The sequence below is a fragment of the Ipomoea nil genome, unplaced genomic scaffold, assembly GCF_001879475.1.
Source record: "Ipomoea nil cultivar Tokyo-kokei standard unplaced genomic scaffold, Asagao_1.1 scaffold2216, whole genome shotgun sequence".
NCBI classification, from domain to species: Eukaryota; Viridiplantae; Streptophyta; class Magnoliopsida; order Solanales; family Convolvulaceae; genus Ipomoea; species Ipomoea nil.
Window position 1 is genome coordinate 420,931 of NW_017618644.1, and position 25,714 is coordinate 446,644.

The 25,714-nt window shown below is 37.9% G+C and overlaps 1 long non-coding RNA gene across 1 annotated transcript; it reads right to left on the bottom strand.

Moving 5' to 3' along the window:
* Positions 1-257: 257 nt before the first annotated feature.
* Positions 258-23,762, bottom strand: LOC109150176. The gene is made up of 3 exons (XR_002049093.1): positions 23,592-23,762; positions 7,769-7,770; positions 258-269 (listed from the first exon to the last, which is right to left on the bottom strand). It is a non-coding gene; the product is annotated as an uncharacterized LOC109150176 (long non-coding RNA).
* Positions 23,763-25,714: the final 1,952 nt, after the last annotated feature.

The following is a 25,714-nucleotide window of genomic DNA, read 5'->3' on the forward strand; positions in this document are numbered from 1 at the left end:
AACGTCATCACGGCCCAAGGCCGGAGCCATCCTACTGTGCATATGCAAGGAATTTGCATACAGAACTGTACAGTCAGGGCTCCCTAGTATCGGTTAAAACCTACTTAGGGCAGTGGAGGCAATACGCTGTCACCATGGAATCCACACTGGATAGTTTAATAGATCCAGAAGGATGGATTCCATGGAATGCCAGTAATATCGGGCGAAATGATTTGTATTATGGCGTATACACAAATACGGGAGCAGGAGCTTCCACACAATTATGTGGACTATGATCCATAGAATAATTTGCCCTAACCAACAACAAGGGCTAAAATAGCGTAAGTCCAGAGGTTATGCCATGGAATCGTGTTCACCATTCATGGTGAACACGGTTCCAACGGTGTTAGTGTACCGTTATCTTTCTTTCTTTCTTTTTTTTTTTTTTTTTTTTTTTTTTTTTTTTTTTTTTAATTAATTAATTACGTGACTGCCTACACATTCACTTTGGAACCATGCTTACACATTCACTTTGGAACCATGAGATTATGAATTTTCTGTTATGAGATTATGAATTTTCTGTTATGCGATTATGAATTTTCTGTTATGAGATTATGAATTTTCATTACATTCATAATTTCGGAGTTTCGGACATTCATAAATTATGAATCCATGCATGCACATTCACTTTGGAACCATGCCTACACATTCACTTTGGAACCATGAGATTATGAATTTTCTGTTATAAGATTATGAATTTTCTGTTATAAGATTATGAATTTTCTGTTATGAGATTATGAATTTCAGTTGTGAGATTATGAATTTTCTGTTATGAGATTATGAATTTTCATAAAATTCATAATCTCATAACAGAAAATTCATAATTTGATCAGTAACGCGCCGTTAACTCCACATCCATGATTTTTATTTTTTTTGCCTAAAAACGACATCGTTTTGACTTGTGTTCACCATTCTCGGTGAACACGATTCCACGACATAATTTGCGGCGTAAGTCTACTCGGGCTCAAAGGCCTTACAAATAAAAGGGCTAAGTATAGCCTAAACTGATTGTTATTCAAGGGGCGGGCAAGGCCCTAACAATGAAAAGGTCCAAAAGGACTAAACAACAAAAGGCCTAAGCTACATATCAACAGGCCCAAAGGTAAAGAAACACACGGCCCAAGGCCTTCCTTCACGGCAAAGGCAAATTATGCGGTGGACTCGTGTCCACAATACATTGTGGACACGAGTTCAAAACGACGCCATTTTAAGGGAAAATGTGGTCTTTCAGTTAAAAAAAAAAAATTGATTTTGTCTCGCTGTTAACGGCGTTATTCGTTTGTGGCATTATGAATGTACAGTTATGGAATTATTTTTTTTTTTGAAAACTAGTTATGGAATTATGAATGTACAGTTATGCAATTATGAATGTACAATTATGGAATTATGAATGTAAGTTATGAAATTATGAACACAGAGCTCTGACATTATGAACTTACAATTATGAACATATAGTGATAAAATTATGAACATAGAGCTCTAAAATTGTGAACATAGAGTTTCGAAAATTATGAATTTACAGTCATTGAATTATGAATGTACAGTTACGAAATTATGAATGTACAGTTATGCAATTATGAATGTACAGTGATGCAATTATGAACACAGAGCTCTGACATTATGATTTATGAACTTACAATTATGAACATATAGTGATAAAATTATGAACATATACTCCTATAACAAAGTAGTCTGAAATTTTTTTAAAAAAAAATTGTGAAAGAGAATGGTGCCACTAACGACAATGCTGGACACGGATCCATAGCATAACGATTGCACGGCAAATTATTGCATGGACCAAGATCCAAAATGCCACCGTTTAATACCTAAAGTAAAAAATTCACTGCTTTAGGTTTTGATCTCGTTAGTGCCGTTACTCATTTGTTTCCTCTCCTTCATCGGTCATTCTTTCCTTCTCTGCGATTTCAATCCTTCGCTCCCTGTTTTGCTCTCCTCTGCGATTTCTAGGGATGTGCGTTCGGTTAACCGCACCGTTTTAACCGAAATTTTTAAACCTTTAACCGTTAACTAAACCGGAGTTTGTGTTACCGAATTAACCGAACCGGAATTTTTTTCGGTTAACCGATTAACCGAACTTTTTAAGTCAAAATTTAAAATCTTAAAAATAACACCTATAATAATAAATCTAATTAAAATAATACATATAATAATAAATTCATTAGGGAGTTGATAATTTTGATTTCTAATTTCGGTGGGATACGAGCAGTAGAGCTACATACTTACATTTAACATTATATATTTATTTTTTTATATATATTTAAAACTTCGAATGGTTAATTGACACTTTCGAACTGAATTAACCGCTAAACGAAGTTTTAAAAATCCTTTAACCATTAATCGAATAAAAAAAATCGGTTAAAAAACGGTTAACTGAACTTTGTCGGTTCGGTCGATTAACCAAAAATTATCCGAAGTTTGCACACTCCTAGTGATTTCCATCTCGCCATCATCTTGCGATTTTCTTCTTCGTTCTCCTCTGCGATTTCCATCTCACCATCATCGTTATTTGCTTCTTTCTCTGCAATTTTCCTCTTCCCTCTGATTGCTTCTTCTCCGTCATTGAATTCGCATCGTGCATCATGGATAACATCAGTGATTCAAACGACATAATTGATGCAATCGAGTTATATGATGATATTACAGGTTTGTATTTTATTTATATGCAATTTAAGTTTCCTTTTTAATATGGATTTTGATTTATATTGTATTTTTTTTTTTATATTGTAGGAGTCAATGCTTAGATTGATATTGAATCGATTTCTCCAATTGATGTTGAATCAACTCTAGGTTTATTTTTCGCAATGCTTGGATCTATTGTGTCTAGGATTTGTTTAGTTGGTTAGATAAGGCCTAAGGGTACATTATTTTTGCACATCATGTACATTATTTTCGTGTATATTATACTACATTGTTGAACATGCTTAATGTATTTATTAGGTATATTATTTATATGTTAAATGAAAATTATTTTCAGTTGATGACACTTCTGTCAATCTGTGGGTGCAGCTGATGAGAGTTCACCAATTAGAGTTCATGCTAGTTCTTCTAATGCTATGGATGAGAGTTTTTCTATTCCAGATTTTTTTTTTTTTTTTTTAAGTTGTTGATTATTATTTAATTATTATTAGTTGTGTTTTAATTATATTGATGGAATAATTCTTCTTTTTTTTTTTTATTGTTTTTTGTGTTACAATAAAGTATTTGCTCATCATTCTTCACATTTATCATATGTTAATGCTTCCTGTGAAAATGGTTCACTAGGCATGTTTTTATGCATAGGAATCTCCCTGCAAATCTATCAGTGTGTGCCTTTTACAGTGATTGAATTGTACTCTAGTGATCTTGAATCAGTATGTTAGCAATAAAACAAACCAATTGGTTGGACATTTGAAAGAACCAAATCAGAGGGGTGCAATTTGTTGTAATAACAATGAATAACCGTAATTGTCTGTGTTAGGAATAAAGTGTAATGGTTTTGATATGCCAAATTTGTATTTGTAGATCTCCCAATTTTATTTTATAGGTCTAGTAGAGTCTTAGACCATGATCGGGAAATTATTTAATTATGAAAAGAGAAAAACAGAGGAAGATGGATGAAAATAGAAGAAGAAGATATAAAGCCGAAAATTAAGAATTTGTCTGGAGAAAATGACAAATTGAAGAAGAAGATGAATGATACAATAATTCACGTCAATGCTACTCAAAGAAGATATCCCAGAAGAATTTTTGTGAAGAAAATTAATGTTGGAAGAATGCAAGAAATTGACTTGGAGATCAAACATCTATGGAAAGAAAGGAGTACATCAAATATGATTGGAGATTTAATTAAAAGCTGTATGGACGAAGTGGATGATGTTTGGTATATTATGCGAAATGGCTCAAGTTCAAAACTCACCATTAATAATTTTACAAGGTAAAACTTGAGAAGCCAAATTAAATTAATCTGATGGAGTTGGGCGCTAGTGTAAGCTTTGGGCGCCGATTACAAGTGGAAATTTTATCTGGAGTTGGGCGCTAGTTTAAGCTTTGGGCGCCGATTACAAGTGGAAATTGGGAAGCAATTTCACTTGGGTGGTAGTTCGAAACAATTGAAATGTGGAAATTGGGAAGCAATTTCACTTGGGTGGTAGTTCGACGATTACAAGTGGAAATTGGGAAGCAATTTCACTTGGGTGGTAGTTCGAAACAATTGAAATGTGGAAATTGGGAAGCAATTTCACTTGGGTGGTAGTTCGAAGCAATTGAAATTGGGAGCTAGTTTAAGAGAAATTGAAATCAATTAAAATTGGGAGGCGATTTCATAGCAATTGAAATTGGGAGCTAGTTTCAGAGAAATTGAAATCAATTGAAATTGGGAGAAATTGAAATCAATTAAAATTGGGAGGCGATTTCATAGCAATTGAAATTGGGAGCTAGTTTCAGAGAAATTGAAATCAATTGAAATTGGGAGCTAGTTCGAAGCAATTGAAATTGGGAGCTAGTTTCAGAGAAATTGAAATCAATTGAAATTGGGAGCAAGTTTCACATGAGAATCAAAGCAATTGAAATTGGGAGCTAGTTTAAGAGAAATTGAAATCAATTGAAATTGGGAGGCGATTTCATAGCAATTGAAATTGGGAGCTAGTTCGAAGCAATTGAAATTGGGAGCTAGTTTCAGAGAAATTGAAATCAATTGAAATTGGGAGCAAGTTTCACATGAGAATCAATTCAAGATGGGAGCCAATGTAGAATTCAAGATAGGAGCCAATGTAGAATTGAAATTGGAAGCCAATTGAGGTTGTAGTAGAGCCAATGTAGAATTGAAATTGGGAGCCAATTGAGGTTGTAGTATGGGATGCAATTTCAAGTTGGGGACCGATTCAAAGAAGACATGGAGATCAAATTGAATTGAGATGAAATTCAATACCAGGAGAAGTCTGGGAGCCAATTTCGAAGTCAAAGTCAACAATTCAAATTGGGAAGCAATTGAAAGCACCAGGAGCAGTTTGGGAGCCAATTACAAAGGAGAAATTCAAATTGGGTGGAAGTTCAAAGCCAGTTTGAAGTATGAGAACACCCAAACGTGAGAATGAAGAAGATGAAGATGAACTTACAGTGAAAATATTCTCACAAGAAAAAATACTAGTTTAACTAGTATGAGATTAAATTGATGAATATTTTTAAATCCCAAAGATACAAAGACCACTTCAGAGCTAATCAGAGAAGCCGTTCTACACCCAGATATTCACACTCAACGTAAAACCAGAGGAAATATCAGATGAAGTTTGAGAACCCATTTACATGGAGATGAAGCTCTAACAACGGCTAGCTTATCCTTTCTGACATCTTTGCAGAGGATAAGATAAGATCTCTGACAAAAAGATACAAGATTTCAAAAATGAGAGCGTCTCTTTCCAACAGACAGATTCTCATTACCAGCTATAAAATGATGAAGATATGAAGACTTGAAGATGGGGAACTTACGAACAAGAGAGCAGAAAATTCGAAACTCATCAAGAGATCGAATAGAGCAATTAAGCTTGAAAAGAGCATAGAGCAAAAATCTCATTTGGTACAGAGCATACCAAAAATCTTCAAGTGAGAAGTGAGAAAAGAAAAAGAACTCAGAGAGCTTCAAAAGAGAAATATTCTGAGAGTTCTTAAACAGAGCAAAGCAGAGCAAAAATATCAAGTGCTTTACTTGATATATTCACAGAGAGAAAACACTCAGAGCTATCAAGAGAAATCATTCCAGAGTGTTTATCTTCATCAAAGAGACCTGCGCATCATTGAAGATCATCTACAGAGTCTCAGAAGTTGGAAGCAAGACAACACTTGTTTTGGAGCAAAACAAGAGAAGGGAGGAAAGTAGCACGGAGCTGTGAAATCCTGGATTGTCACACGGAGCTGTGAGATCCGAAGCAGCAGTGTCGGAGGCACTGGGCGTGATTGGTTTGGGTTTGGTGATCAAAGCACCAGATCATGGGATACGTTTCTACCGGAGTGTGGAAGACGGGGGGAAAGTAACGCGGAGTCGTGAAATCCTGGGATAGTAGCGCGGCGACGTGAAACCCGAAGCAGCAGTGTGGTGTCACTGGGCGTGATTAGTGCGGGCTTTGTGATCAAAGCACTAGATCACGGAAATTCATTGTATCTTGGAACCAAGGAGTGGTAGATATAGTGAATTGCTCTTGGAGATAAGAGCAAGTGGAGTAGGAGGATTACACCACCTCGCGAACCACTATAATTGTCTTGTGTTCTTTACTGCTTTCTTTACTTACCGCTCTTTACATATTCGCTCTACACGAGATATACTGCTCACACAATCTCACACACACTTTATGTTTATTTATTTCCGCTGTGCACCATACTCTAACAATCTAGTTAAGAGTTTTGGTTTATCTCTGGCTTAGCAATTGTTGTGCTGTGCGAAAAAGTTTGAAAGTCTATTCACCCACCCCCCCCCCCCCTCTAGACTTTCACCTTACCTCTTTTGGGACCAACAGTCTGTTAGATGAGATATTGGTGCATTGACTCCTAACACTCAAACTTGGATTTCACAAATATGGGCATTCAATAATATTTAGAATGACACAACTAGTAGATCTATTTAATATATTTGTATGTTAGTTTTTGTTTTTTGGTTTCTTTAAAGGGAATTGGTTTGTGCTTCTAAAAATTTATCTCAATGCAAGTACTTATCTCCTTTTTTTTTTTTTTTTTTTTTTTTTTTGGAGAAAAGAGTGATAAAAGTTAGAATTACCATCTAAATCGATTAGGATTAATGTAATGCCATTGAATAGTATCAAGTTGTATTTCTGATAGAGGTACATTATTTACATGCATTAGGTACATTATTTTAATCCACAGGGTACATTATTTTAATGCATGACTTATGTATACTTTCTTATGTGAATATTGTGTTTGTCATTGAGGTGCATTATTTTTGTGCATTAGGTACATTATTTTAATGTATTATTTCTGTGTGCATTCTAATTTCAAAGTTCTGTTTTTTATTATGGTACATTATTTATTGTCATTAGGTACATTATTTTAATAGATAGGGTACATTATTTTTATTCATGATTTATCTGTATTTTCTGTTGTGCATGCATTTTATTCTTTTAGTGAATATCTTATTTCTTTGTAAACATGACTGAATTTATTCGGCACAACGCATCCTCTCTACTTAGAAATTTAATATTCACTTAAAATACTATCAATGTGTTATGCTAGTAACTTGTTTTTTTTTTTTAAAGTTACAATATATTAATGAATGAAAGCAACAATAGAGTCAGGAGGGACAGAGTCCCAGTACAGCGAATTAGCCTAAGTAAAGGCTGCTGCAGCAATAGTATGAGCATGTAAATTTAAAGCTCTAGAAATCAAACTAACAAAACAGTAATCTAACGAGTACATGGTCGCTCTACACCGATCAATGGTAACCCCTACATAGGACAGGAATGACACATGAACTGATAACAGACTGTTACGAAGCTCCGAGCAATCCGTGAATAAGTCAACCGCAACCACATTACGATCCTTTAGCCAATAGAATACTTCCTTACACGCTAGGGCCTCCACCATCAAAGGTGAAAAACACTCCGCAAGGCGTCCATTACATGCAGCCAAGAAACGTCTGTCGTGAGCCAATAACACAGCCTCAAAAGAAGCCGCACCCGTAGCATGCATGAAGCCTGCATCAAAGTAACACTTGGGACGGTACGACGGCTGGGACGGCACAGCAACGCTAGGCTCCTGCTGACTACGCTGATGCACACTCCTCTAGTTCGACAGCGCAGTGTGGGCTCCCCTCCAAAGCATATTCGGCGTCGGCAAATACAACTCCCACACACACTGGTTTCTAGCTCACCATATCTGGTACAGCCACAACAAGTTCAACATTTTCCATAGACAGAGTGCACAAAATATTTCTCATCCAAATTTGAAAAGAATCGAAAAAAAAATTTGTGTTGGTGATGGAAGACCCATGCCAAACAAAATTAAAGTATTCACACAATACTAAAGCATGCATAACATTTTCATGAGTAAGAGCACATTTGGGACATGTAGAATCAATGTCTACTATCTTTAAATCAAATTCATAGTGGTGGGTAGAATATCATTGAGGGCTCTCCAGATAAAAGTTTTCCACTTAGGGGGAATATGTAGTTTCTAAATAGAAATCCATTTATCAAAGTTCCCGGGACATCCTCATAATTGCCAATTGTAACACCCCGTGTTACGGCCTCTAACACAAACTAATTATTTAATTGCTTACCATTAAAAGAGAACTGAATCCCCTAAATTAATTGAGAAGGGTCCACCATGGATCATGAATCCTTATCCCTAAACCAACCCTTAGTCCTATAAGGAGTAGAATAAGTAAATCCCTACCATTCAGACCCTAGTTAGGACTCTTAAGTATATATAAGGACCTAGGAGGTACCTAGAAATCACACCACAATAGATTCCACCAAACGTAGGAGAAATCACGAAGAGGAGATCTTAGAGAAAGAACCTTAGTAGCCAATGATTTTAATTAAGGCTAAGAGGTAACCCATGTCTCAACAAAATCTATTTTCCTTGCTATAATCTCTTTCATTGGCTCCTTTGATATGTGATTCTGTGTTTGCGTCTTGATAAGGCTTTTCATGAGATTGATATGATAATTATGAGATAATCTTGATGTTTATGAGATCATCATGATGTTTATATGTTGATCTTGATGCTTATGTGACAATCTTGATGTTCTTGATTCTAAGATAAATTATATAAATGATCTTATGTTTAATTATGACTAGAGCCCTAGGGTTAAAACGTGGATTTCGTATTGTGGTATTCTTGGTATGTTTGGGTGGGATTTTGCATGATCGGATATTGAGTCTTGGCATGTTTAGGAGTCGTGTTAGGATGTATTTAATGTTATTCTTGGTTTTAATCCATTACTTGATTACGTGGTGTCACCGTTTGTATTTAAATGTGTCTGGACATGGTGTCGGGTTTCACGAGGGATCCCGCGACCGAATTATTACATAGGAGTCAGTGGGGGTAGGCGGGGGCAAGGGTACCCGCCACCTACCCGCTGCCCCATAAGACCGCCTGGCAGCGGGCAGGCGATTGCCCACCGGGCACCCGCTGCCTCGTGATCTGCCGCCGGCGGGTGGCCCTCCACTCGCCGGCCACCCGCTGGAATCCCAGTGTGGATTGTGGTGTTTTTCCCATTTGATGTTTCCCCGTGTCCCGTGGCGTCCCATTGGACCCCGTTTGTCGTGCCTGAGTCTAGTTCGATGTATCGGGTACCATTCGTAGGATAAAAGAGTCTTGTGTATTGCATGCTAGTCGAATTGGTATCCCATTGGCCTAGGAGGAAGGTGCATGAACCCTTAGGCGTGTCTCGAGTAATGTGGTTGACCACGCATAAGTTATCCCCTATGATTTCCCCCTCCTTATGTTTTAATGTGGGTTGCATGTGCTTGACTATGTGTTATTTGTGCATGATACCCCAATTGGTTGCGATCAATTGGCTATACAGGCAGTTGGATGAGTTGAGAACCATCGGCTGTTTTATATATATATATATATATATATATATATATATATATATATATATATATATATATATATATATATATATATGGGGCTGCGGTCCATAATTTGGTTGCGATCAGATATACATATTATTCAGGCTGTTGTCCACCGTTTGGTTGTGATCAAACGTTATAAATGAGTTGCGGTTCATCGATTGGTTGCGATCAATCTCCTTGTGCTGCGGTACAAGCAGGGTGCTTCGGGGCCGTGTCAGAGCTATATGCGCTGACCCTCATGTATGGGCATGCGATTGGTCCTACGGCACCACTAAATGTGTTTACGTGTTGGAAATAGGGATTAAATACTGATATGATTGATAAGAAATTGTCTTGTGACCTTAGGGTGCATGCTAGTATCTTTATATGCGTGATTAATTCTGTTGAATGTGCCTACCCTTGCTTGATTGAGTCTATTCTCGATTTTAAATTAGAGTTTCATAAGTATATATGTATTCATTCTGGCTTCAAAATGGTTTTCCTTATATATATATCTACCTATATTGTATTTTACGCGTTGGAGTGGGTTACCAGCATTATTCGCTGAACAGATATATTTGGCTTTCAGGCACAAATGAGTAGCTCCGGAGCGCGCTAGTTGGACCCGTGGCTTAGCTAGTTTAGTTCTTTTATCGGCCTGCGTGCCATGATGATGTACTTAACATTGATTTGAGGATTTCTACTGTTTGGATAGTTTAGCCTGTGCATCTGAGTTCTCTAGCTCAGATGTGGCATAGCACCACAACAATTATGTTTAGTTATGCTCTGTTTGGGATTTAATGATAGTATTGCCTTTATTTCATAAGCATTAAAAGTTTTAAAATTTAGGGGTGTTACACCAATAATGTGTCTATATCCTCCTTTCACTGTGTAGCAACCCCTTGGATCCTAGAACCAAAACCACGAGTCATCATAATCTGGACTGACTGGTATCATGGCAATATGAGTCACATCCTGAGGATCAAACAAATAAGATAAAATATGGGGAACCCAATTACCAGTTTCTTGATCAATTAATCCTGAGACCAGTGTTCCCCTTAATTCATCCGGCATAATAGTTTGAATCATGGGACTTGGCTCATCAGGTAACCAAGGATGTTCCCAGATTACTGTAGTCTTACCCTTGCCTATCCTTCTCCTTATACCACCACAAACCAGACCATGAGCTGCCATAATACTGCGCCAGCAAAAACTTGGGCAACTACCCAGAGATGCGTCATAGAAAGTAGGCTTAGGATAAAAGCGAGCCTTATACACCCTAGCAACTAGTGAATCAGGGTCAGTTAAAAAACGTCAGGCTTGTTTCCTTAGCATAGCCAAGTTAAAAGCACGAAGTTCTTTAAATCCCATACCCCCAAACTTCTTAGGTATACAAAGCCGGTCCCAAGCCTTCCAATGGATTCCCCTACCATTACCAGCACCCCACCAGTACCTGTTCATAGTCCTTTCAATAGATAAGCATACAGGAATAGGGAGCAAAAAAACAATCATAGAAAAGGTAGGCATAGACTGAGCCACACTTTTCAAGAAAATTTCCTTACTAGCTTGCGAAAGCAATTTCTTATTCCAAGATCCGATCCTCTGTTTTATTTTATCCTCAATGTATGCAAAAGCAGCTTTTTTATTCCTGCCCACAAATGATGGTAGGCCCAGATACTTCCCAAAGTTAGGAGCCTGAATCACACCTAACAATGCTGCTACCTCTTCACTGTCTTCCACAGACGTATTCTTACTAAAGCAAATACTAGACTTGTGAAAATTAACAGCCTGACCTGATAAATTCTCATAAGTATTCAAGCATTGCCTCACAGCTCTGGCTTCCTGGGCATTAGCTCTAAAGAACAAGAGACTGTCATCTGCAAAGAAAAGATGAGAAATAGGCAGGGCTCCACTGGCCACTCTACAACCATGAATCAAACCACAATTCTTAGCATTCTATAACAGCATAGACAGACCTTCAGCACAAATAATAAACAGATAGGGAAAGAGAGGATCACCCTGCCTGATGCCCCGAGAAGGGGTAACCCGTCCACCACAGACCCCATTAATATTAACAGAGTAGGTAACGGTGGTCACACATAGCATAATTAAATCCATCCACCTGTCATCAAACCCCAAAACCCACGGCATCCTTTTCAGGAACGGCCACTCCATACGATCATAGGTCTTTGCCATATCCAACTTTAAAGCCCACCATACTACGACACCACACTATTTCCTATTAAGGTAATGTCCAATCTCTGCTGCCACAAGAATATTATCCGTAATAAGCCTCCCAGGAATAAAAGCACTCTGGGACTTAGAAACAAGACTGCCCAGGAGTGGTTTCATTTAGTTAGCTATCATTTTAGCCATGATTTTGTAGACCACAATACACAAAGCTATTGTCCTTAAATCAGCAACAAAATTAGGAACCGGCTTCTTAGGAATAAGAACAATGTTAGTATCGTTAAGACCCTCGGGAAAGGAATAGGAATTCAAACATTGTAGCACAAAACCATATACATCCTCCCCAACCACATCCCAGAAGTGCTGATAGAGGCCCGGATTTAAGCTATTTGGACCTGGGGCCTTATCAGGGAACATAGAGAACACAACAGATTTAACCTCCTCAAGCACAAAAGGTTTGAGAAGAATAACATTCTGGCTAGGGGAGACACGAGAGGATGCAGTAGCAAACAAAGGATCCTCACAAGTAGGATGTCTTGTACAGAAAATATCATTAAAATAATCTAACACAACAGACCTCATGACATCCCCCTCCACCCATACTCCAGCATCATTTTTTAATCTAGAAATCATATTTTTCTTTCTACGAGCAGAAGCATACCTGTGATAGAATTTGGTGTTGGCGTCCGCCCCCTTCAACCAATGTTGTTTCGCTCGCTGTCTCCAAAATAATCTTCATGGGCCTCCAACTGGCACAACTGTGCCTCAAGCCGCTGGCAGCCCTACGCGACCTAAGCAAGAGCTAATCCTGATGGGGCTGCTTGATGCGGTCCCCGAATTTATGAAAATGATCACCTCCCCATTGCACTAACCTCTCCCCACAGTACTGCTAACAACTCAGCAATCCACCACTCCTTCCATTCTGCCATGCAATTTCCACCACCTCCCTATACCCCTCATCAAGCAGCCAAGCCATTTCGAACCGGAACCGATTATGGCCCCACCACCACAACCACTTCTTTGATTAATATCCATAAAAATTGCCGAATGGTCAAAAGCTCTAGTCAGAATATTCTCCATAGTAACTCCTCCATGCATGCAACACCAATCAACTGAGGCCAGAACCTTATCCAACCTCTCCTCAATCCACCCATATGTTCCCCTACCATGCTCCAAGGTAAAGGGATACCCTTTCATAGGCAGTTGTGACAAGCCACAAGCATCAACTACCTCCCCAAAACCGCGTAGGAGAGCAGCTGGATGTGGGTTACCACCTCTTTCTCTTGCTGAAATAAGAGAGCATTGAAATCTCCCAAAATAACCCAGGGAAGCGAAGATATCTGAGACAAAGAATAGAGAATATCCCAAGACTCCCTCCTCCTCTCCCTTTCTAGAAATCCATAGAAACAAGTCATACGCCAAGCCATACCACACACACAGCTCACCTCAACATCCACATGATTCTTCGAGTAACTTAATAACCGAGCAGAATTGTTCTTCCTCCACAACAACGCAAAACCACCACTCCTTCCAACACTATCCACATAAAACAGTCCTTCAAAACCATCCCACCTTAGTTTCCATAAGAAAGACAAAATCAGGATTCTTACGGGACGCTAGGTCCAAAACTTCACGAATTGTGCGTGGATTGCCCAAGCCACGACAGTTCCAAGTAAAGGTACTCATGAGGACGAGCGGGCCTGATATCTAAAACCCGCCACATACAAGTTTTTTGAAGCATCAGTCATCATAGTGTCTGTACTACCTACCGCCTACCTCCTCCCGTCACCCCCTCTCTACGTCTTTTTGCCACCGCCACCACTGACATGTCAGACTCCCGCCACCACTGCCATGTATGTACTACCTCCCACCTGCTGGACTAGCTGCTAATTCTTGCGCCAGCAATACGCCACAGCAGCCCCGAACTGCCCATCAACATCAGCCTGCCCCTCCACCGGCACCAACCAACTCTCCCCCACCGCTCTCGGACCTCGCCGACCCCCCACGCGAAGCTCAGCCGAGTACGGATAATCCACCACTGGAATCATAGCATCTCTAGCATGGAGAAACTTATACACATGGCCGAGCATGCCACAGAAGAAACAAAAGTTATAGAGCCGCTCATACTTGAACGACACCCAGCATGTAGTCTTGTCTTGTTTAACAAACTTCATCCGATGTTTGAGCTGCGTCTCCACATGAATAGGAACCCGAATACGGTAGAATGATTTCCATGGTGCTCCCGCGAATCTATCATCACCCTTAATATAGGAACCCAGATACTTCCCTATCTGCTAAAAAATCTTATCTGATGTGTAACCTAGAGGCAAGTCATACACCTGAACCCACATGTTAGCCGTATCCAACGCCACACTTACAGGAACTCCGTGAACTAATGTTGAAGTTCAGAGAATCAATCTGAACTAGTATCATGATTGGGTGTCCAAACCACCAGATTTTTCCTATTCTAGAACCAAAACTGCAACTATTAGGTTAGATATTAGGGTTCAATGTAGATTTACAAATAGAGATAGAGAGAATGGAGAACAAGCGAGAGAAGGCGAAGGGTCGACGATAATGCGGTCTACGCGTACCGACCAGCTTATATATGTCGTGTTGTTGGGTTAGGTTCTTGGGCTGGTATCGGGTCAATGTTTGGGCCAGCTTAGTGGATTATACCATTCTGCAGTGGGCTTAACATTAGGGGAAAAAAATTAAATTTAGGCCTGATTGTTTATGCTATTAATATCTTATTATAGGTTACTATTCTAATATTATAGAGATATTATTAAGTTTAATTTCATAATCAATAAGTAGTTATATATATTTTGTAATATTATAGAGGTAGATTATACATCTACATATATGCTAATTATAAAATTGTTATAAAATAATCTTAATTATATATCATATTTTAAGATATATAAAATAGTAGGTCATTTTATTTAGTATAATTTTTGGTACCTAAATAATAATAAAAAATTGTTGATCAATCAAATGTCTCATTTAACTTATTACTGAAGTGTAATGATGATCTTATTGCTACAATTGTTGATAGTATGTTCCCTTTGTTTCGAAGCGGTAACGGTGATCTAACTTATCTTCATAATAGTGTTATTTTGTCTCCAACATTGGATGTGGTAGATAGCATTAATCAATATGTGAATGATAAGAATCATGCTGGAGGTAGGACATATTTGTGCTGCGATTCGATTTGTAAGTCTGATTCAAATGTAAATATGTTATCGGATTTGCACACCACAGAATTCTTAAATGGTTTGCATTGCTCTGGAGTACTAAATCATGCTCTGACTTTAAAAGTGGGTTCACCTGTTATGCTGTTGAAAAATATTGGTCACACATTAGGATTGTATAATGGCACAAGGTTAATTCTAACAAGATTGGCGGAACACGTTTTGAAAGCCCAGATCATGTGTGCAGCAAATGCAGGAACAAAGGTCTTCATTCTCATAATGTCGTTAACACCGTCGAATCCAAGATTGTCGTTCAAATTCGAACAAAAGTATTTTGTTTTGTTGCTATCTTATGCCATGACAATAAACAAAAGCCAAGGTCAAACACTCTCAAACGTGTGGTTGTTTTTGAAATGACATGTTTTTAACCATGGCCAAATGTACATAGCAGTCTCAAGAGTTAGTAATCCAAGGGGTTTACAAATTTTGATCTGTGGCGAAAATGTATCATTTCTAAGTACAACTAAAAATGTTTTGTACAAAGAAGTTTTCAATAATGTGTAATGAAATTTTCAAGTTTATCGTTTCAAAATGATTAGGTTTTCAAAGTTTATATTTTTTTCTCTTATTATATTATACTGTATATTCTAATTTGTAATGATCAGAATAAGAATTATACTTCAACAACCAATATTGTTTACCATGAAGTTTTTATTAATTTGTAAATAAAATGAAATTTTCCATGTCCAAGTTTTTTTTTTGTTGGACTTGCAATTTCATATTATGAACTATTTTGATGTTATATTTTTAGTTTATTATGACAATGAACAATCGTTATTGTGCATTACAATAAAATAAAATTCAAAATTAATTAAAATGTAATTTTTATATCGTGCATTGCATGGGTACAATGCAAGTTTTATATATATATATATATATATATATATATATATATATATATATATATATATATATATATATATATATATATATATATATAAGGTAATATACATCATTCTTGTTGTCGGATCATCGCCAATCAATGGCGTATCACGGGCACAAAACTTCACCCTCTCACTTTGGCTTGATGAATGTAAGAGCCTAATAGGTTTAAAGGTGACAAAAAAAAAGTATTAGATTGGTGAACAATGAGTTTCACATAGTTGGGTTGGATGTAGAGGTTTAGTGGACTAAGAAGACCCATACAAGGTTGGTATGGAATTGTTTTAGCAGGGCATTGCCCGAATTTGTTAAAAAGTATAAACCTGATGGTCGTTATAATTTAATTATTATATGTTTATAGTGTGTCCAAGTGAAGACGTAATTAGTTAAATTATAAATATTATTTATTCGTGATACAATTAGGAAGCAAAGTATTCCATAGATCACCTCTCCTATAATTAAATAATACGGAGTAGAATTTCGTTCATTATGTGACACAATATTTCTAAGCAATATACTTCTCTGGTTGATAGCACTCCATATCATTCCTTGCTATCAAATCCTTATATTTAAGCTAATTATGATATTCACTTCAAGCTAGAAAAATCTAGTCCCATCTATACATAAATATGTACAGCTAATTACATGTTCAACCATGAATATCCCATAAAATATAATGAAAAACAATAATATTGAGAAGGCATTGTGCTTGGAAGGTGTAGAAGATAGTTGGGCCCAAGAAGCCAAGGCTAAGGCTGCAAAGCCCACAATTCAAGGTGTGCAATGATCTTACATAGTGATTGGACTCAAGATTGCACCTAGCGCTAGATATCAATGCAGTCTAACGTTAAGGCTGGGATTATCCCAGCCAATATCATATTGGCAAGATGATGTGGCAAATGCCACATCATTTGTTAATTGTTTTTGTTAGTGAACAGTATTTGCAAACTTGCATCTGTTGCAAGTTTGCAAATGCTGTTAAAAGGTGTCATGCGGCAGCTTTAAGTACTTTCTTATTTATTTATTTTTTTTGATTGTTTACTTTTAGTAGTTAAATGTAATTAAATAATGTTATTTTAATATTTTGGGGCCCACTTTTGAAGGTTGATTGAATTTGCAGGGATGTAGTGTGAATAGTAAATAATTTGTAAATGGGATGATGTAGAAGTGGGACCCATTTTTGAGAGTGGGAGATGTTTGCAGGGGTAAGGACAACCTTAATTGAATAAAGCCTATAAGAAATCAAATCCCTTGTAATAGTGAAAGCGAAAGCGATGTTGTAATTGATGTGCTTTCAGTTGTGTTGTCTCTTGAACGATAGACCTGTAAAGTAACGTTAGACGTTTTGTCACATACTTGACTCAGAACCTTAGATGGTGTATTTGTATTATTATGAACAGCATAAGTACCGTTAGGCCTGTGCACGATTCGGGTTCGGACGGTTCGGGTGTCGAACTAGTCCACCCGATCGGATTTCGGTTTTCTAAATCAATATCCTATCCGACTTTTTTGTTGTACTATACTCCATTCGGGTTAAGTTGGTTCGGATATCGGACGGTTCGGATGTAACTTCGGGTTTGTTCGGATTTCATATTCAACAATTTTTTTTTAAAAAAAAAAAACTAAGTAAAATTTCATATCATGGATTTCAAACTGTCAAACAGTCAAAGTACTTACTTAGTTAGTTACAACTACTTAGTACTTACAAATGACAAAAATACAAAATGATAAACAAAGTCATTGAATCATCAATCATGATGAACTGATAACAAAAAATAATCATAATGTATTGTCTATTCAGCAATTGAGCATTCAGCAAACTGCACCAATCAACATCTTCCTGTGAACAAAAATACAATAATCATAATGTATTGTCTATTCAGCCTTCAGCAGTTCAGCTTTCTTGATCTTCCTGTACAAGTTAAATATAACATATTAAATACTTTGGGGATTGGGGCTGTTGGGCAGAAAAATTTAACTATGGAAGGCTCAGATTGCTATGTTTTCATGTCAAAGTAAGATTGAGGGCAAATTGCTACTTTTAGTATTGGAATGCAATTATGCAAACCAAAACTAATGAGCAACATACCATCCCAAAACCATTTCAGACAATGGTGGAAGCATCATCATAGCCAAATCAGTAAAGACTAAAGAGAAATAACATACTGATTACTGAGCACTTGAGAATAAGGGACTAAGGTAGAGTGACTGTTATTACCAGATGAGAATCATGAGATGACATTCATATAGGCAGTAGGCTGATACTGCTGGGGTCATACACTCATACTTATCATAGGCAGCAACAAATCCAACAATTGAATTGTTAGTTAGTTACCAAGTCATTAATCATTTAATCCATAGGAAGCAACAAATCCAACAAATCCAACAATTGGAATTAAAATCAAAAGTAAGTGTAAATAAAACATTACAGGAATGGTAGGAAGGGGAAAACCAGCAGCACCAGATCCTGTGGTACCAAATCGACTTACTCCAGTAGCCAAGTCTGCAAAGTGCAAAGTGCAAAGTTAGAATTTTAATTTGAAATGCAAAGTTAAAGATTTAAAAACAGAATGTAACATTTAAAGAAATTACCTTGTTCAAGCTTTTCAACATCATCAATATTTTCCTCAACCTTAACTGGTTGATTTGGTAACCTCATCCAGTCTTGTGCACATACTAAGGCCTCCACAATTTTAGGAGTTAAAGAACTCCTAAATGCATCTAAAACCCTCCCACTAGTACTAAATGTACTTTCTGAGGCAACAGTGGAAATAGGAACTGCTAGGATATCCCTTGCCATTTTGAAGAGAGTAGGAAACCTCTCACTATTTAGCTTCCACCACCTAAGGATATCAAAGTCAGGAGTGTCCTCCACAATTTTTTCACTTAAATAAACTTGAAGTTCTGTTTCTTTATAGCTTCCACTAGCCTCCAATTTTTGCCTTTTTAGTTTGTTCTTTAACATATTTTGAGGTCTACCAATTGTGGCATGAGACTGGATAGGAGGCACATCTGGTTGGCTACCAGAAGATGAATCAGAAGATGATTGTTGCACATTGACAGAGTAGGTTGCTGCATAGTCACCAAACAATTCTACCATGGCAGCTTGGACATTCTCTAAACACTTCTTCCCATTCTCTTTACCATACAGTTCATCAAACTGGTATGGCATATATTCCAACTTATCTCTTGGGTCCAAGATATTTGCAAAGAAGATCAAGGAATTCATTTTTTCAAATTTACTTTTCATTTGGGATCCCATAACCTAAGAAAACATTGAATTAAATACAAACAGCCATTCACAAATTCATAAATAATCAGATTAACCACTGAAAATGATAAAAATATAAAATCATTACCTCTGTAACACTACCAGCAACAATCATGCTACTCAACATGCAACTCAAATCAGATATCTCACTGAAGAAACTGTTAGAGGTGACATATAGAGAACCAGAGATTCTAATTGTCATCTCATAAAACCCTTTCAACAGAACTACCAAGCATTCAACAGAAGTCCAGTCAAGAAAAGAAGGGACAGAATCACCCAGATCAGCAACAAATGAGGGCTCATTCAATGAATATGCATCAAACACAGCCTTGTATTGTATGGCAGTGCTAAGCATCATGTAGGTGTTGTTCCATCTTGTTGGAACATCTAGTTGTAAAGAACTTTTGGCTTCCACCCCAAGCAGTTCTGCAAGATCTCTGAATTTTTTGAGTCTTGCAGGTGAGTTCCTCATCCATCTAACAGAATCCCTCACCTTCTTAACAGAACTATCTGCAAACCTTAACCCATCCTGGACCACCAAGTTTAAAATGTGGGCTATGCACCTCATGTGTATGTACTTACTCCTAACAGTGGTTGCACCCCATGCATGACAACAATTTGGACTTAAAAAAACTCATAGCAGTATCATTGGAAGAAGCATTATCAACAGTGACAGAAAAAACATCCCTAATCCCCCAGTTAATCAAACAACTCTCTAATGCATTGGCTATATGCTCACCCTTGTGAGAAGAAATAGGGACAAAGGATATGATTTTCTTATTCAGCTTCCACTGATCATCTATGAAATGGGCTGTAATGCACATATAATTGATCCTCTGCACAGAGGTCCAGGTATCAGTTGTCAAACTGACCCTTTGAGTGTTAAATCTAAACAGCTTCTTGAGGTTTAATCTTTCATCAAGGTAAATTTGGTAAATGTCCCTTGAAATTGTCCACCTAGAAGGTATACAAAATCTAGGGCAAGCAACCAAAATAAACCTTTTAAAACCTTGCCCCTCCACAAACCTAAATGGAAGCTCATCAATAATTATCATCTCACATAATGCCCTCCTAATGGCTTCCTGATTGAAAACCCAAGTCTCTAACTCCCCAACAACCCCTTCAGAACCCCCACCCCCTTGAGTATCAAATGTTGTCACAGCAGTGAAAGTAAGCAGTGACTGGCTAGTCTCCTTAGAATGTGGATTTTTTAGACAAGCCAACATATGATTTCTTAAAGAGGTAGTACCATGCTTTTTACTCTCACAGTGATAGACTTTAGCACAATATATACATTTCCCCTTTACTACTTTGTTTTCAGAATCATATATCTTTTCAAAATGTTCCCAGACCTTAGATCTAGACTCTACATTCTTCCTCTTCTGTGCAGGAACAGCAGGATTAACCTCAGGCTGCTGAGGAGCATTTGTCTCAGTGCCTTGGGTTACTCCTCCAGGCCCCTCCTCAGTTGAGGGTGGAAGTCCAGATTGAGTCATTTGAGTGGCACTTTCCATCTACAAAGATGGGTACCAGTTTTCACTTTTCAGTTTGTGTGAGTGTGACATAACACATTAACACTAAAACTACCACATAATTTACATAATAAAAAATTAAACATACAAAGATATCCAGAATCAGACACATGGACATAGTAGTTTGTGTCATTATTTTTCCAGATTTAACAATTAGCAATTAAGGGTCATACATCCATAAACTGATAGACATAATAACATATACAATTATACAAACAAATCCAGATTCAGGAACTCAGTCCAGATCATCATTATCTGGATTTGAGTTAAGGGCTTCCACCAATAAATGGAAATTCCCACACTGGAGATTTCACATTTTAGCCTTTAAGTCGGATTGGTAGATTACAAATTTGCATGGAATAAAATTCAGATTTCACAAAATCAACACTTAGAAATCAGTTTGTAAAAGGCTTCTACCAACAAATAGCATAATATATGAATATATCACCAAATATTCATCACAGACTCATTGTAGAAAAGACAGAACACAATACATCTCAGTATCTCACATAAATGAAGATATATAAAACTAGGGTTTTCGATTTCACACTGCTTTCTCAAAATATTCACCACATATCATCATAATAATATAATATAACACAAAGTCACAAACATTTTCTTAATATAAACTAGGGTTTACGATTTACTTGATTTCTCCCAAATAATCCCCGGAGAACAAGGGCTTCTAATCACCAGTTCACCACAGCTTCCACCACTTAGACTCTCAGAGACAGAGAGTAAGAGATTAGAGATTAGAGATTAGAGATTGCAACGCTTCGATTCTGAGAACCCTGAGAATAACTGAGATTAGACAATAGAGATTAAGAGATTAGAGATTTAGAGATTACAGATTAGAGAGTAAGACTGTAAGAGATTAGAGATTAGAGAAATAGAGACTAAGATATTAGAGATTAAGAGATTAGAGATTTACCTTACGGATTTACAGAATCAGAGATGACTGATGAGTCTTGAGAGAACTGAGACTCTGAGAAACTGAGAGTCTGAGACTCTGAGAGAGTGAGACTCTGAGAGTCTGAGAGAGTTGAGAGTCGAGAGAATGAGAGATGCGATCTCAGATCTCAAACCCTAGGTCAGCTGCGCAGATGAGATAATGAAGACCAAGTGTTGGAAGGCATGTATATATACATTGATGGAACGACGTCGTTTAATACAAAGCCTTAGGGAACCCTAGGATAGTTCGGGTATTCGGACGGGTCGGTTGGCAAAATTGTATACCCCACCCGAACCTTCTAAACCGACGTCGTATTGCATGGCGGATCGGGTAATGAGAGTCGGGTTCGGGTCATTCCGGGTTGGTCTCTCTCGGTCGTCGGGTCGGTCGGTTTGAACAGGTGGGTCGGGTTGTGCACAGGCCTAAGTACCGTAAACTATATGTGCTATATATATATATATAGGGAATGGTTCAGGTGCGGGTGATACTTCCCGTGCGGTTGTCGCACCTCAAGCATTAACATGACGCACCTTAAGTACACATGCAACCCACGCACCTTAAGCACACAAACAAAGCACCTTAAGAACACAAATCACTCACCTTAAGCACACAAACCACACACCTTAAGCACACAACAAAGCACCTTAAGAACACAAACCACGCACCTAAGGTTTTAAAATAGCTCACCTTAAGTTTCACACAACTGACACACCTTAAGCATACAAATCACGCACTTTAAGAAGGAAAACAACGCACCTTAAGAAAAAAAATATCACGCACCTTAAGTTTCAACAACTACTCATATTAAGTTCAGAACTCACGCACCTTAAGTACATAACCCACGCACCTTAAGCAGAAAATTCACGCACCTTAAGCACAAAACCCACGTACCTTAAGTTTCAACAACTACTCACATTAAGTACAAAACCCACGCACCTTAAGTTTCAACAACTACTCACATTAAGTACAAAACCCACGGACCTTAAGCACAAAATCCACGCACCTTAAGCACAAAACCCACGTACCTTAAGCACAAACCCACACATCTTATATTTGACCTAGATTCAAAAATTACCAAATTGCCACCGTGTTTTTTTTTTTTTAATTTTGGTAATCTTGGATGTTGATTTAAGCAAGATCAACGACTCATATTTAACCGCACAACCGCACCTGGGCGCACCAACCGCACCAGAACCTAATTATATATATATATATATATATATATATATATATATATATATATATATATATATATATATATCATCATTATAGGTTTTATATTAGGCACATAGCCTGATTGACTAACAACTTCTAGTTAATAAGTCTTGTCAACTTGCACCACATAATTAAGGGCTTAATTTATAATATATTATACAGAAAAAAACAAACAAAACGAGCATTCACAATGGGGGTGTTTGGTTATTGGCTGATCAGCCAAATTTTAGCTGATTTGACCATTTTTAACTTTTTGACTTAGCCAATCAGCTGAAGTGAGTGTTTGGTTAATAGCTTTTTTCTTCAGCTCATTCATCCCAATAAGTTGATTTTTGAAATGCTGGGCGAGACAACATTTTTGGATGGCTAGTTGCGTTTAATTTCTAAACGACATATTTACCATTAATCTTCTTCTTTTCTCCCCTTCTCCCCCTCTCACTGTCAGCCATGAACAACACTCAAGAATACACATCTAAACTCACAAATTAAAAGTAAACAATAAATGGAAAAAACTATCAAATTATCACGAAAGTCCGATCTTCATCCTCAAAGTTCAGAACACACAACAAATACACAAACTATATTTTTATTCACAAATTAAAAGTAAAAACAAAAACAACAACAAAAAACAAAAACAAAAAAAAAAAACAAAAACAAAAACAAAAAAAAAAAACATTGAATGAAATGAACCCAAATCGATCATCTTCATTCTTGCTGTCATTGATTCTCGCCCTTCTTCTTTCCCATTGCTTCTTGCCTTTGATTCTCGCTCATTTTTTTCTTCACTGCTTCTCGCTATTTCTTCGCTGAATTAGGGCAGAGGGTTTAGTGATTTGATTTGATTTGGGGTGTGGGTTTGACATTTAAGTTCATAATACAGGTGGGTGGTTTTGTCATTTTAATAATAATAATGATAAGGAGAAGGAGAACGAGTTGTGGGTTTATTCATTTAGTAAAGGAGTTGTGGGTTTATTCATTTAATAATAATAAATTTTCAATAGTAATAATAATAAGTACCAAGATGATTCTTAATCTGCTCGAGTATTTTGTCTGAGCTATAACCCATTGGTAGGTCATGAACCTGAATCCATAGGTCCACCGTATGCAGAACAACATCCCCAGGCAACACACCATCAACCAACTGCCTACAAACCAATGTTGCGTTTTCAAAAGACCATGGTCCTTCATTAAGCACTTGTTCCATGTCAGTTCGGTAGTAGAAGACGAACAAGAACAATTTAGGCTGAATTTCCGAGACCTGAACACTAGAAACCGGTTGCCATGCAGCAGCGAGCACTTGCCGCATGTATTCAATTTTCACCAATTTGTTGGGCGACCTTTAAATACGAACGACTACACAATTTCTGCTTTCTTTGTGGATTTCTTAGACATTTGTACAAGTTTTGTAAGAAAGCACGGGAGTCTACAATACCAGTGGAGGAATACCCTTATTCAGCAGAACTTAAAGCGGGAACAAGGCGAGGGCTAAGAGCAGTCGGCGAACACTGGCTACTACCGGTGGATGGTCAACCTCGTAGTGGTGAACCGGTAGTGTTGTGGAGGTGGAACAGGCAACAACAGAGTGTGCTATGTCGCCGGTGAGCCGCCGTGAGCCCTGAGTAACTCGGGGAGGTACTATCCTAAAAGTTCTTTTGTTGATGCAACTTTGGGTAATAATCCAAGTTTTTGTTGGCGTAGTATTTTGGCTGCTCATGGCTTAATATGCAGTGGTATAAGGCGGAGAATTGGTGACGGGGAGAGCACACTAATTTGGGAGCATCCGTGGGTGCCCGATGATCAAGATCCCAGGATTCAGACTATTATGCCTCCAGAATTGATAGGCTCTAAGGTTAATGGCCTGATTGATCCACTTACTAATTCTTGGGATCTTATTATTCTTCAAGATATCTTTATACCTAGTTATGTGGCTCGTATTATAAAGATCCCTATTAGTCCGAATCATTCTGACTCATGGTATTGGCAAGGGGACCCTAAGGGGTGTTATACGGTCAAAACTGGCTATAGGCTCATTGTGGGAAACTATGTACATCCCCCCGGAATATTCAACAATTGGCTACCGATGTAGAAGATGAAAATACCTCCCAAGTGGAAGGTTTTCTTGTGGAAGGCATTAAGTGGAGTTCTTCCCACTACTACGAACTTGATTATAAAGAAAGTAGATGTTGAACCTACATGTTCTATGTGTGCTCTACATCATGAACATTCCATGCATGCACTATTTTTGTGTGATTTCTCTCAATCTGTTTGGCGTGAATCACTTTTACCCGTCATGGATATCTCGGCTGACAATTTTGAAACATGGTTTACTTTGGTGATGAATTTGCTGCCTCCTAACCAACTTATTGTGGCAGCAGCAATGCTATATCACATATGGAAAGCACGGAACTCTGCTGTGTAGGAGCATGCACTGTCGATGCCAAGGAAGGTGGTGTGTGACGCCAAAGCCACCGCCCACGCATGGAGCCAGACACACGCACACGTCAGTTCAGCCCCCAGTCTGCCCAGTTCAGCCACCACCGGGCAGAACGCACCTACAGTCCCCAGGGTTTTCTTCGATGCGGGGTACCATGCAGCTACCATAAAAGTCACGGCCGGTGCAGTTCTGCTCTCCAGCGACGGCAGGTTCATGGCAGCCTTCAGTTCTCAACTGCCGAATTGCCCAGCATCCCTTATGGTAGAAGCGTTAAAGCATTGTCATGGTTGAAGGGGCGAGGAGTGCTTGGGATTCTACCCCACCTGACACTATTGCAGTTTATCTTTAATATAATCAACCAGTTTGGTTTGTTTTCAAA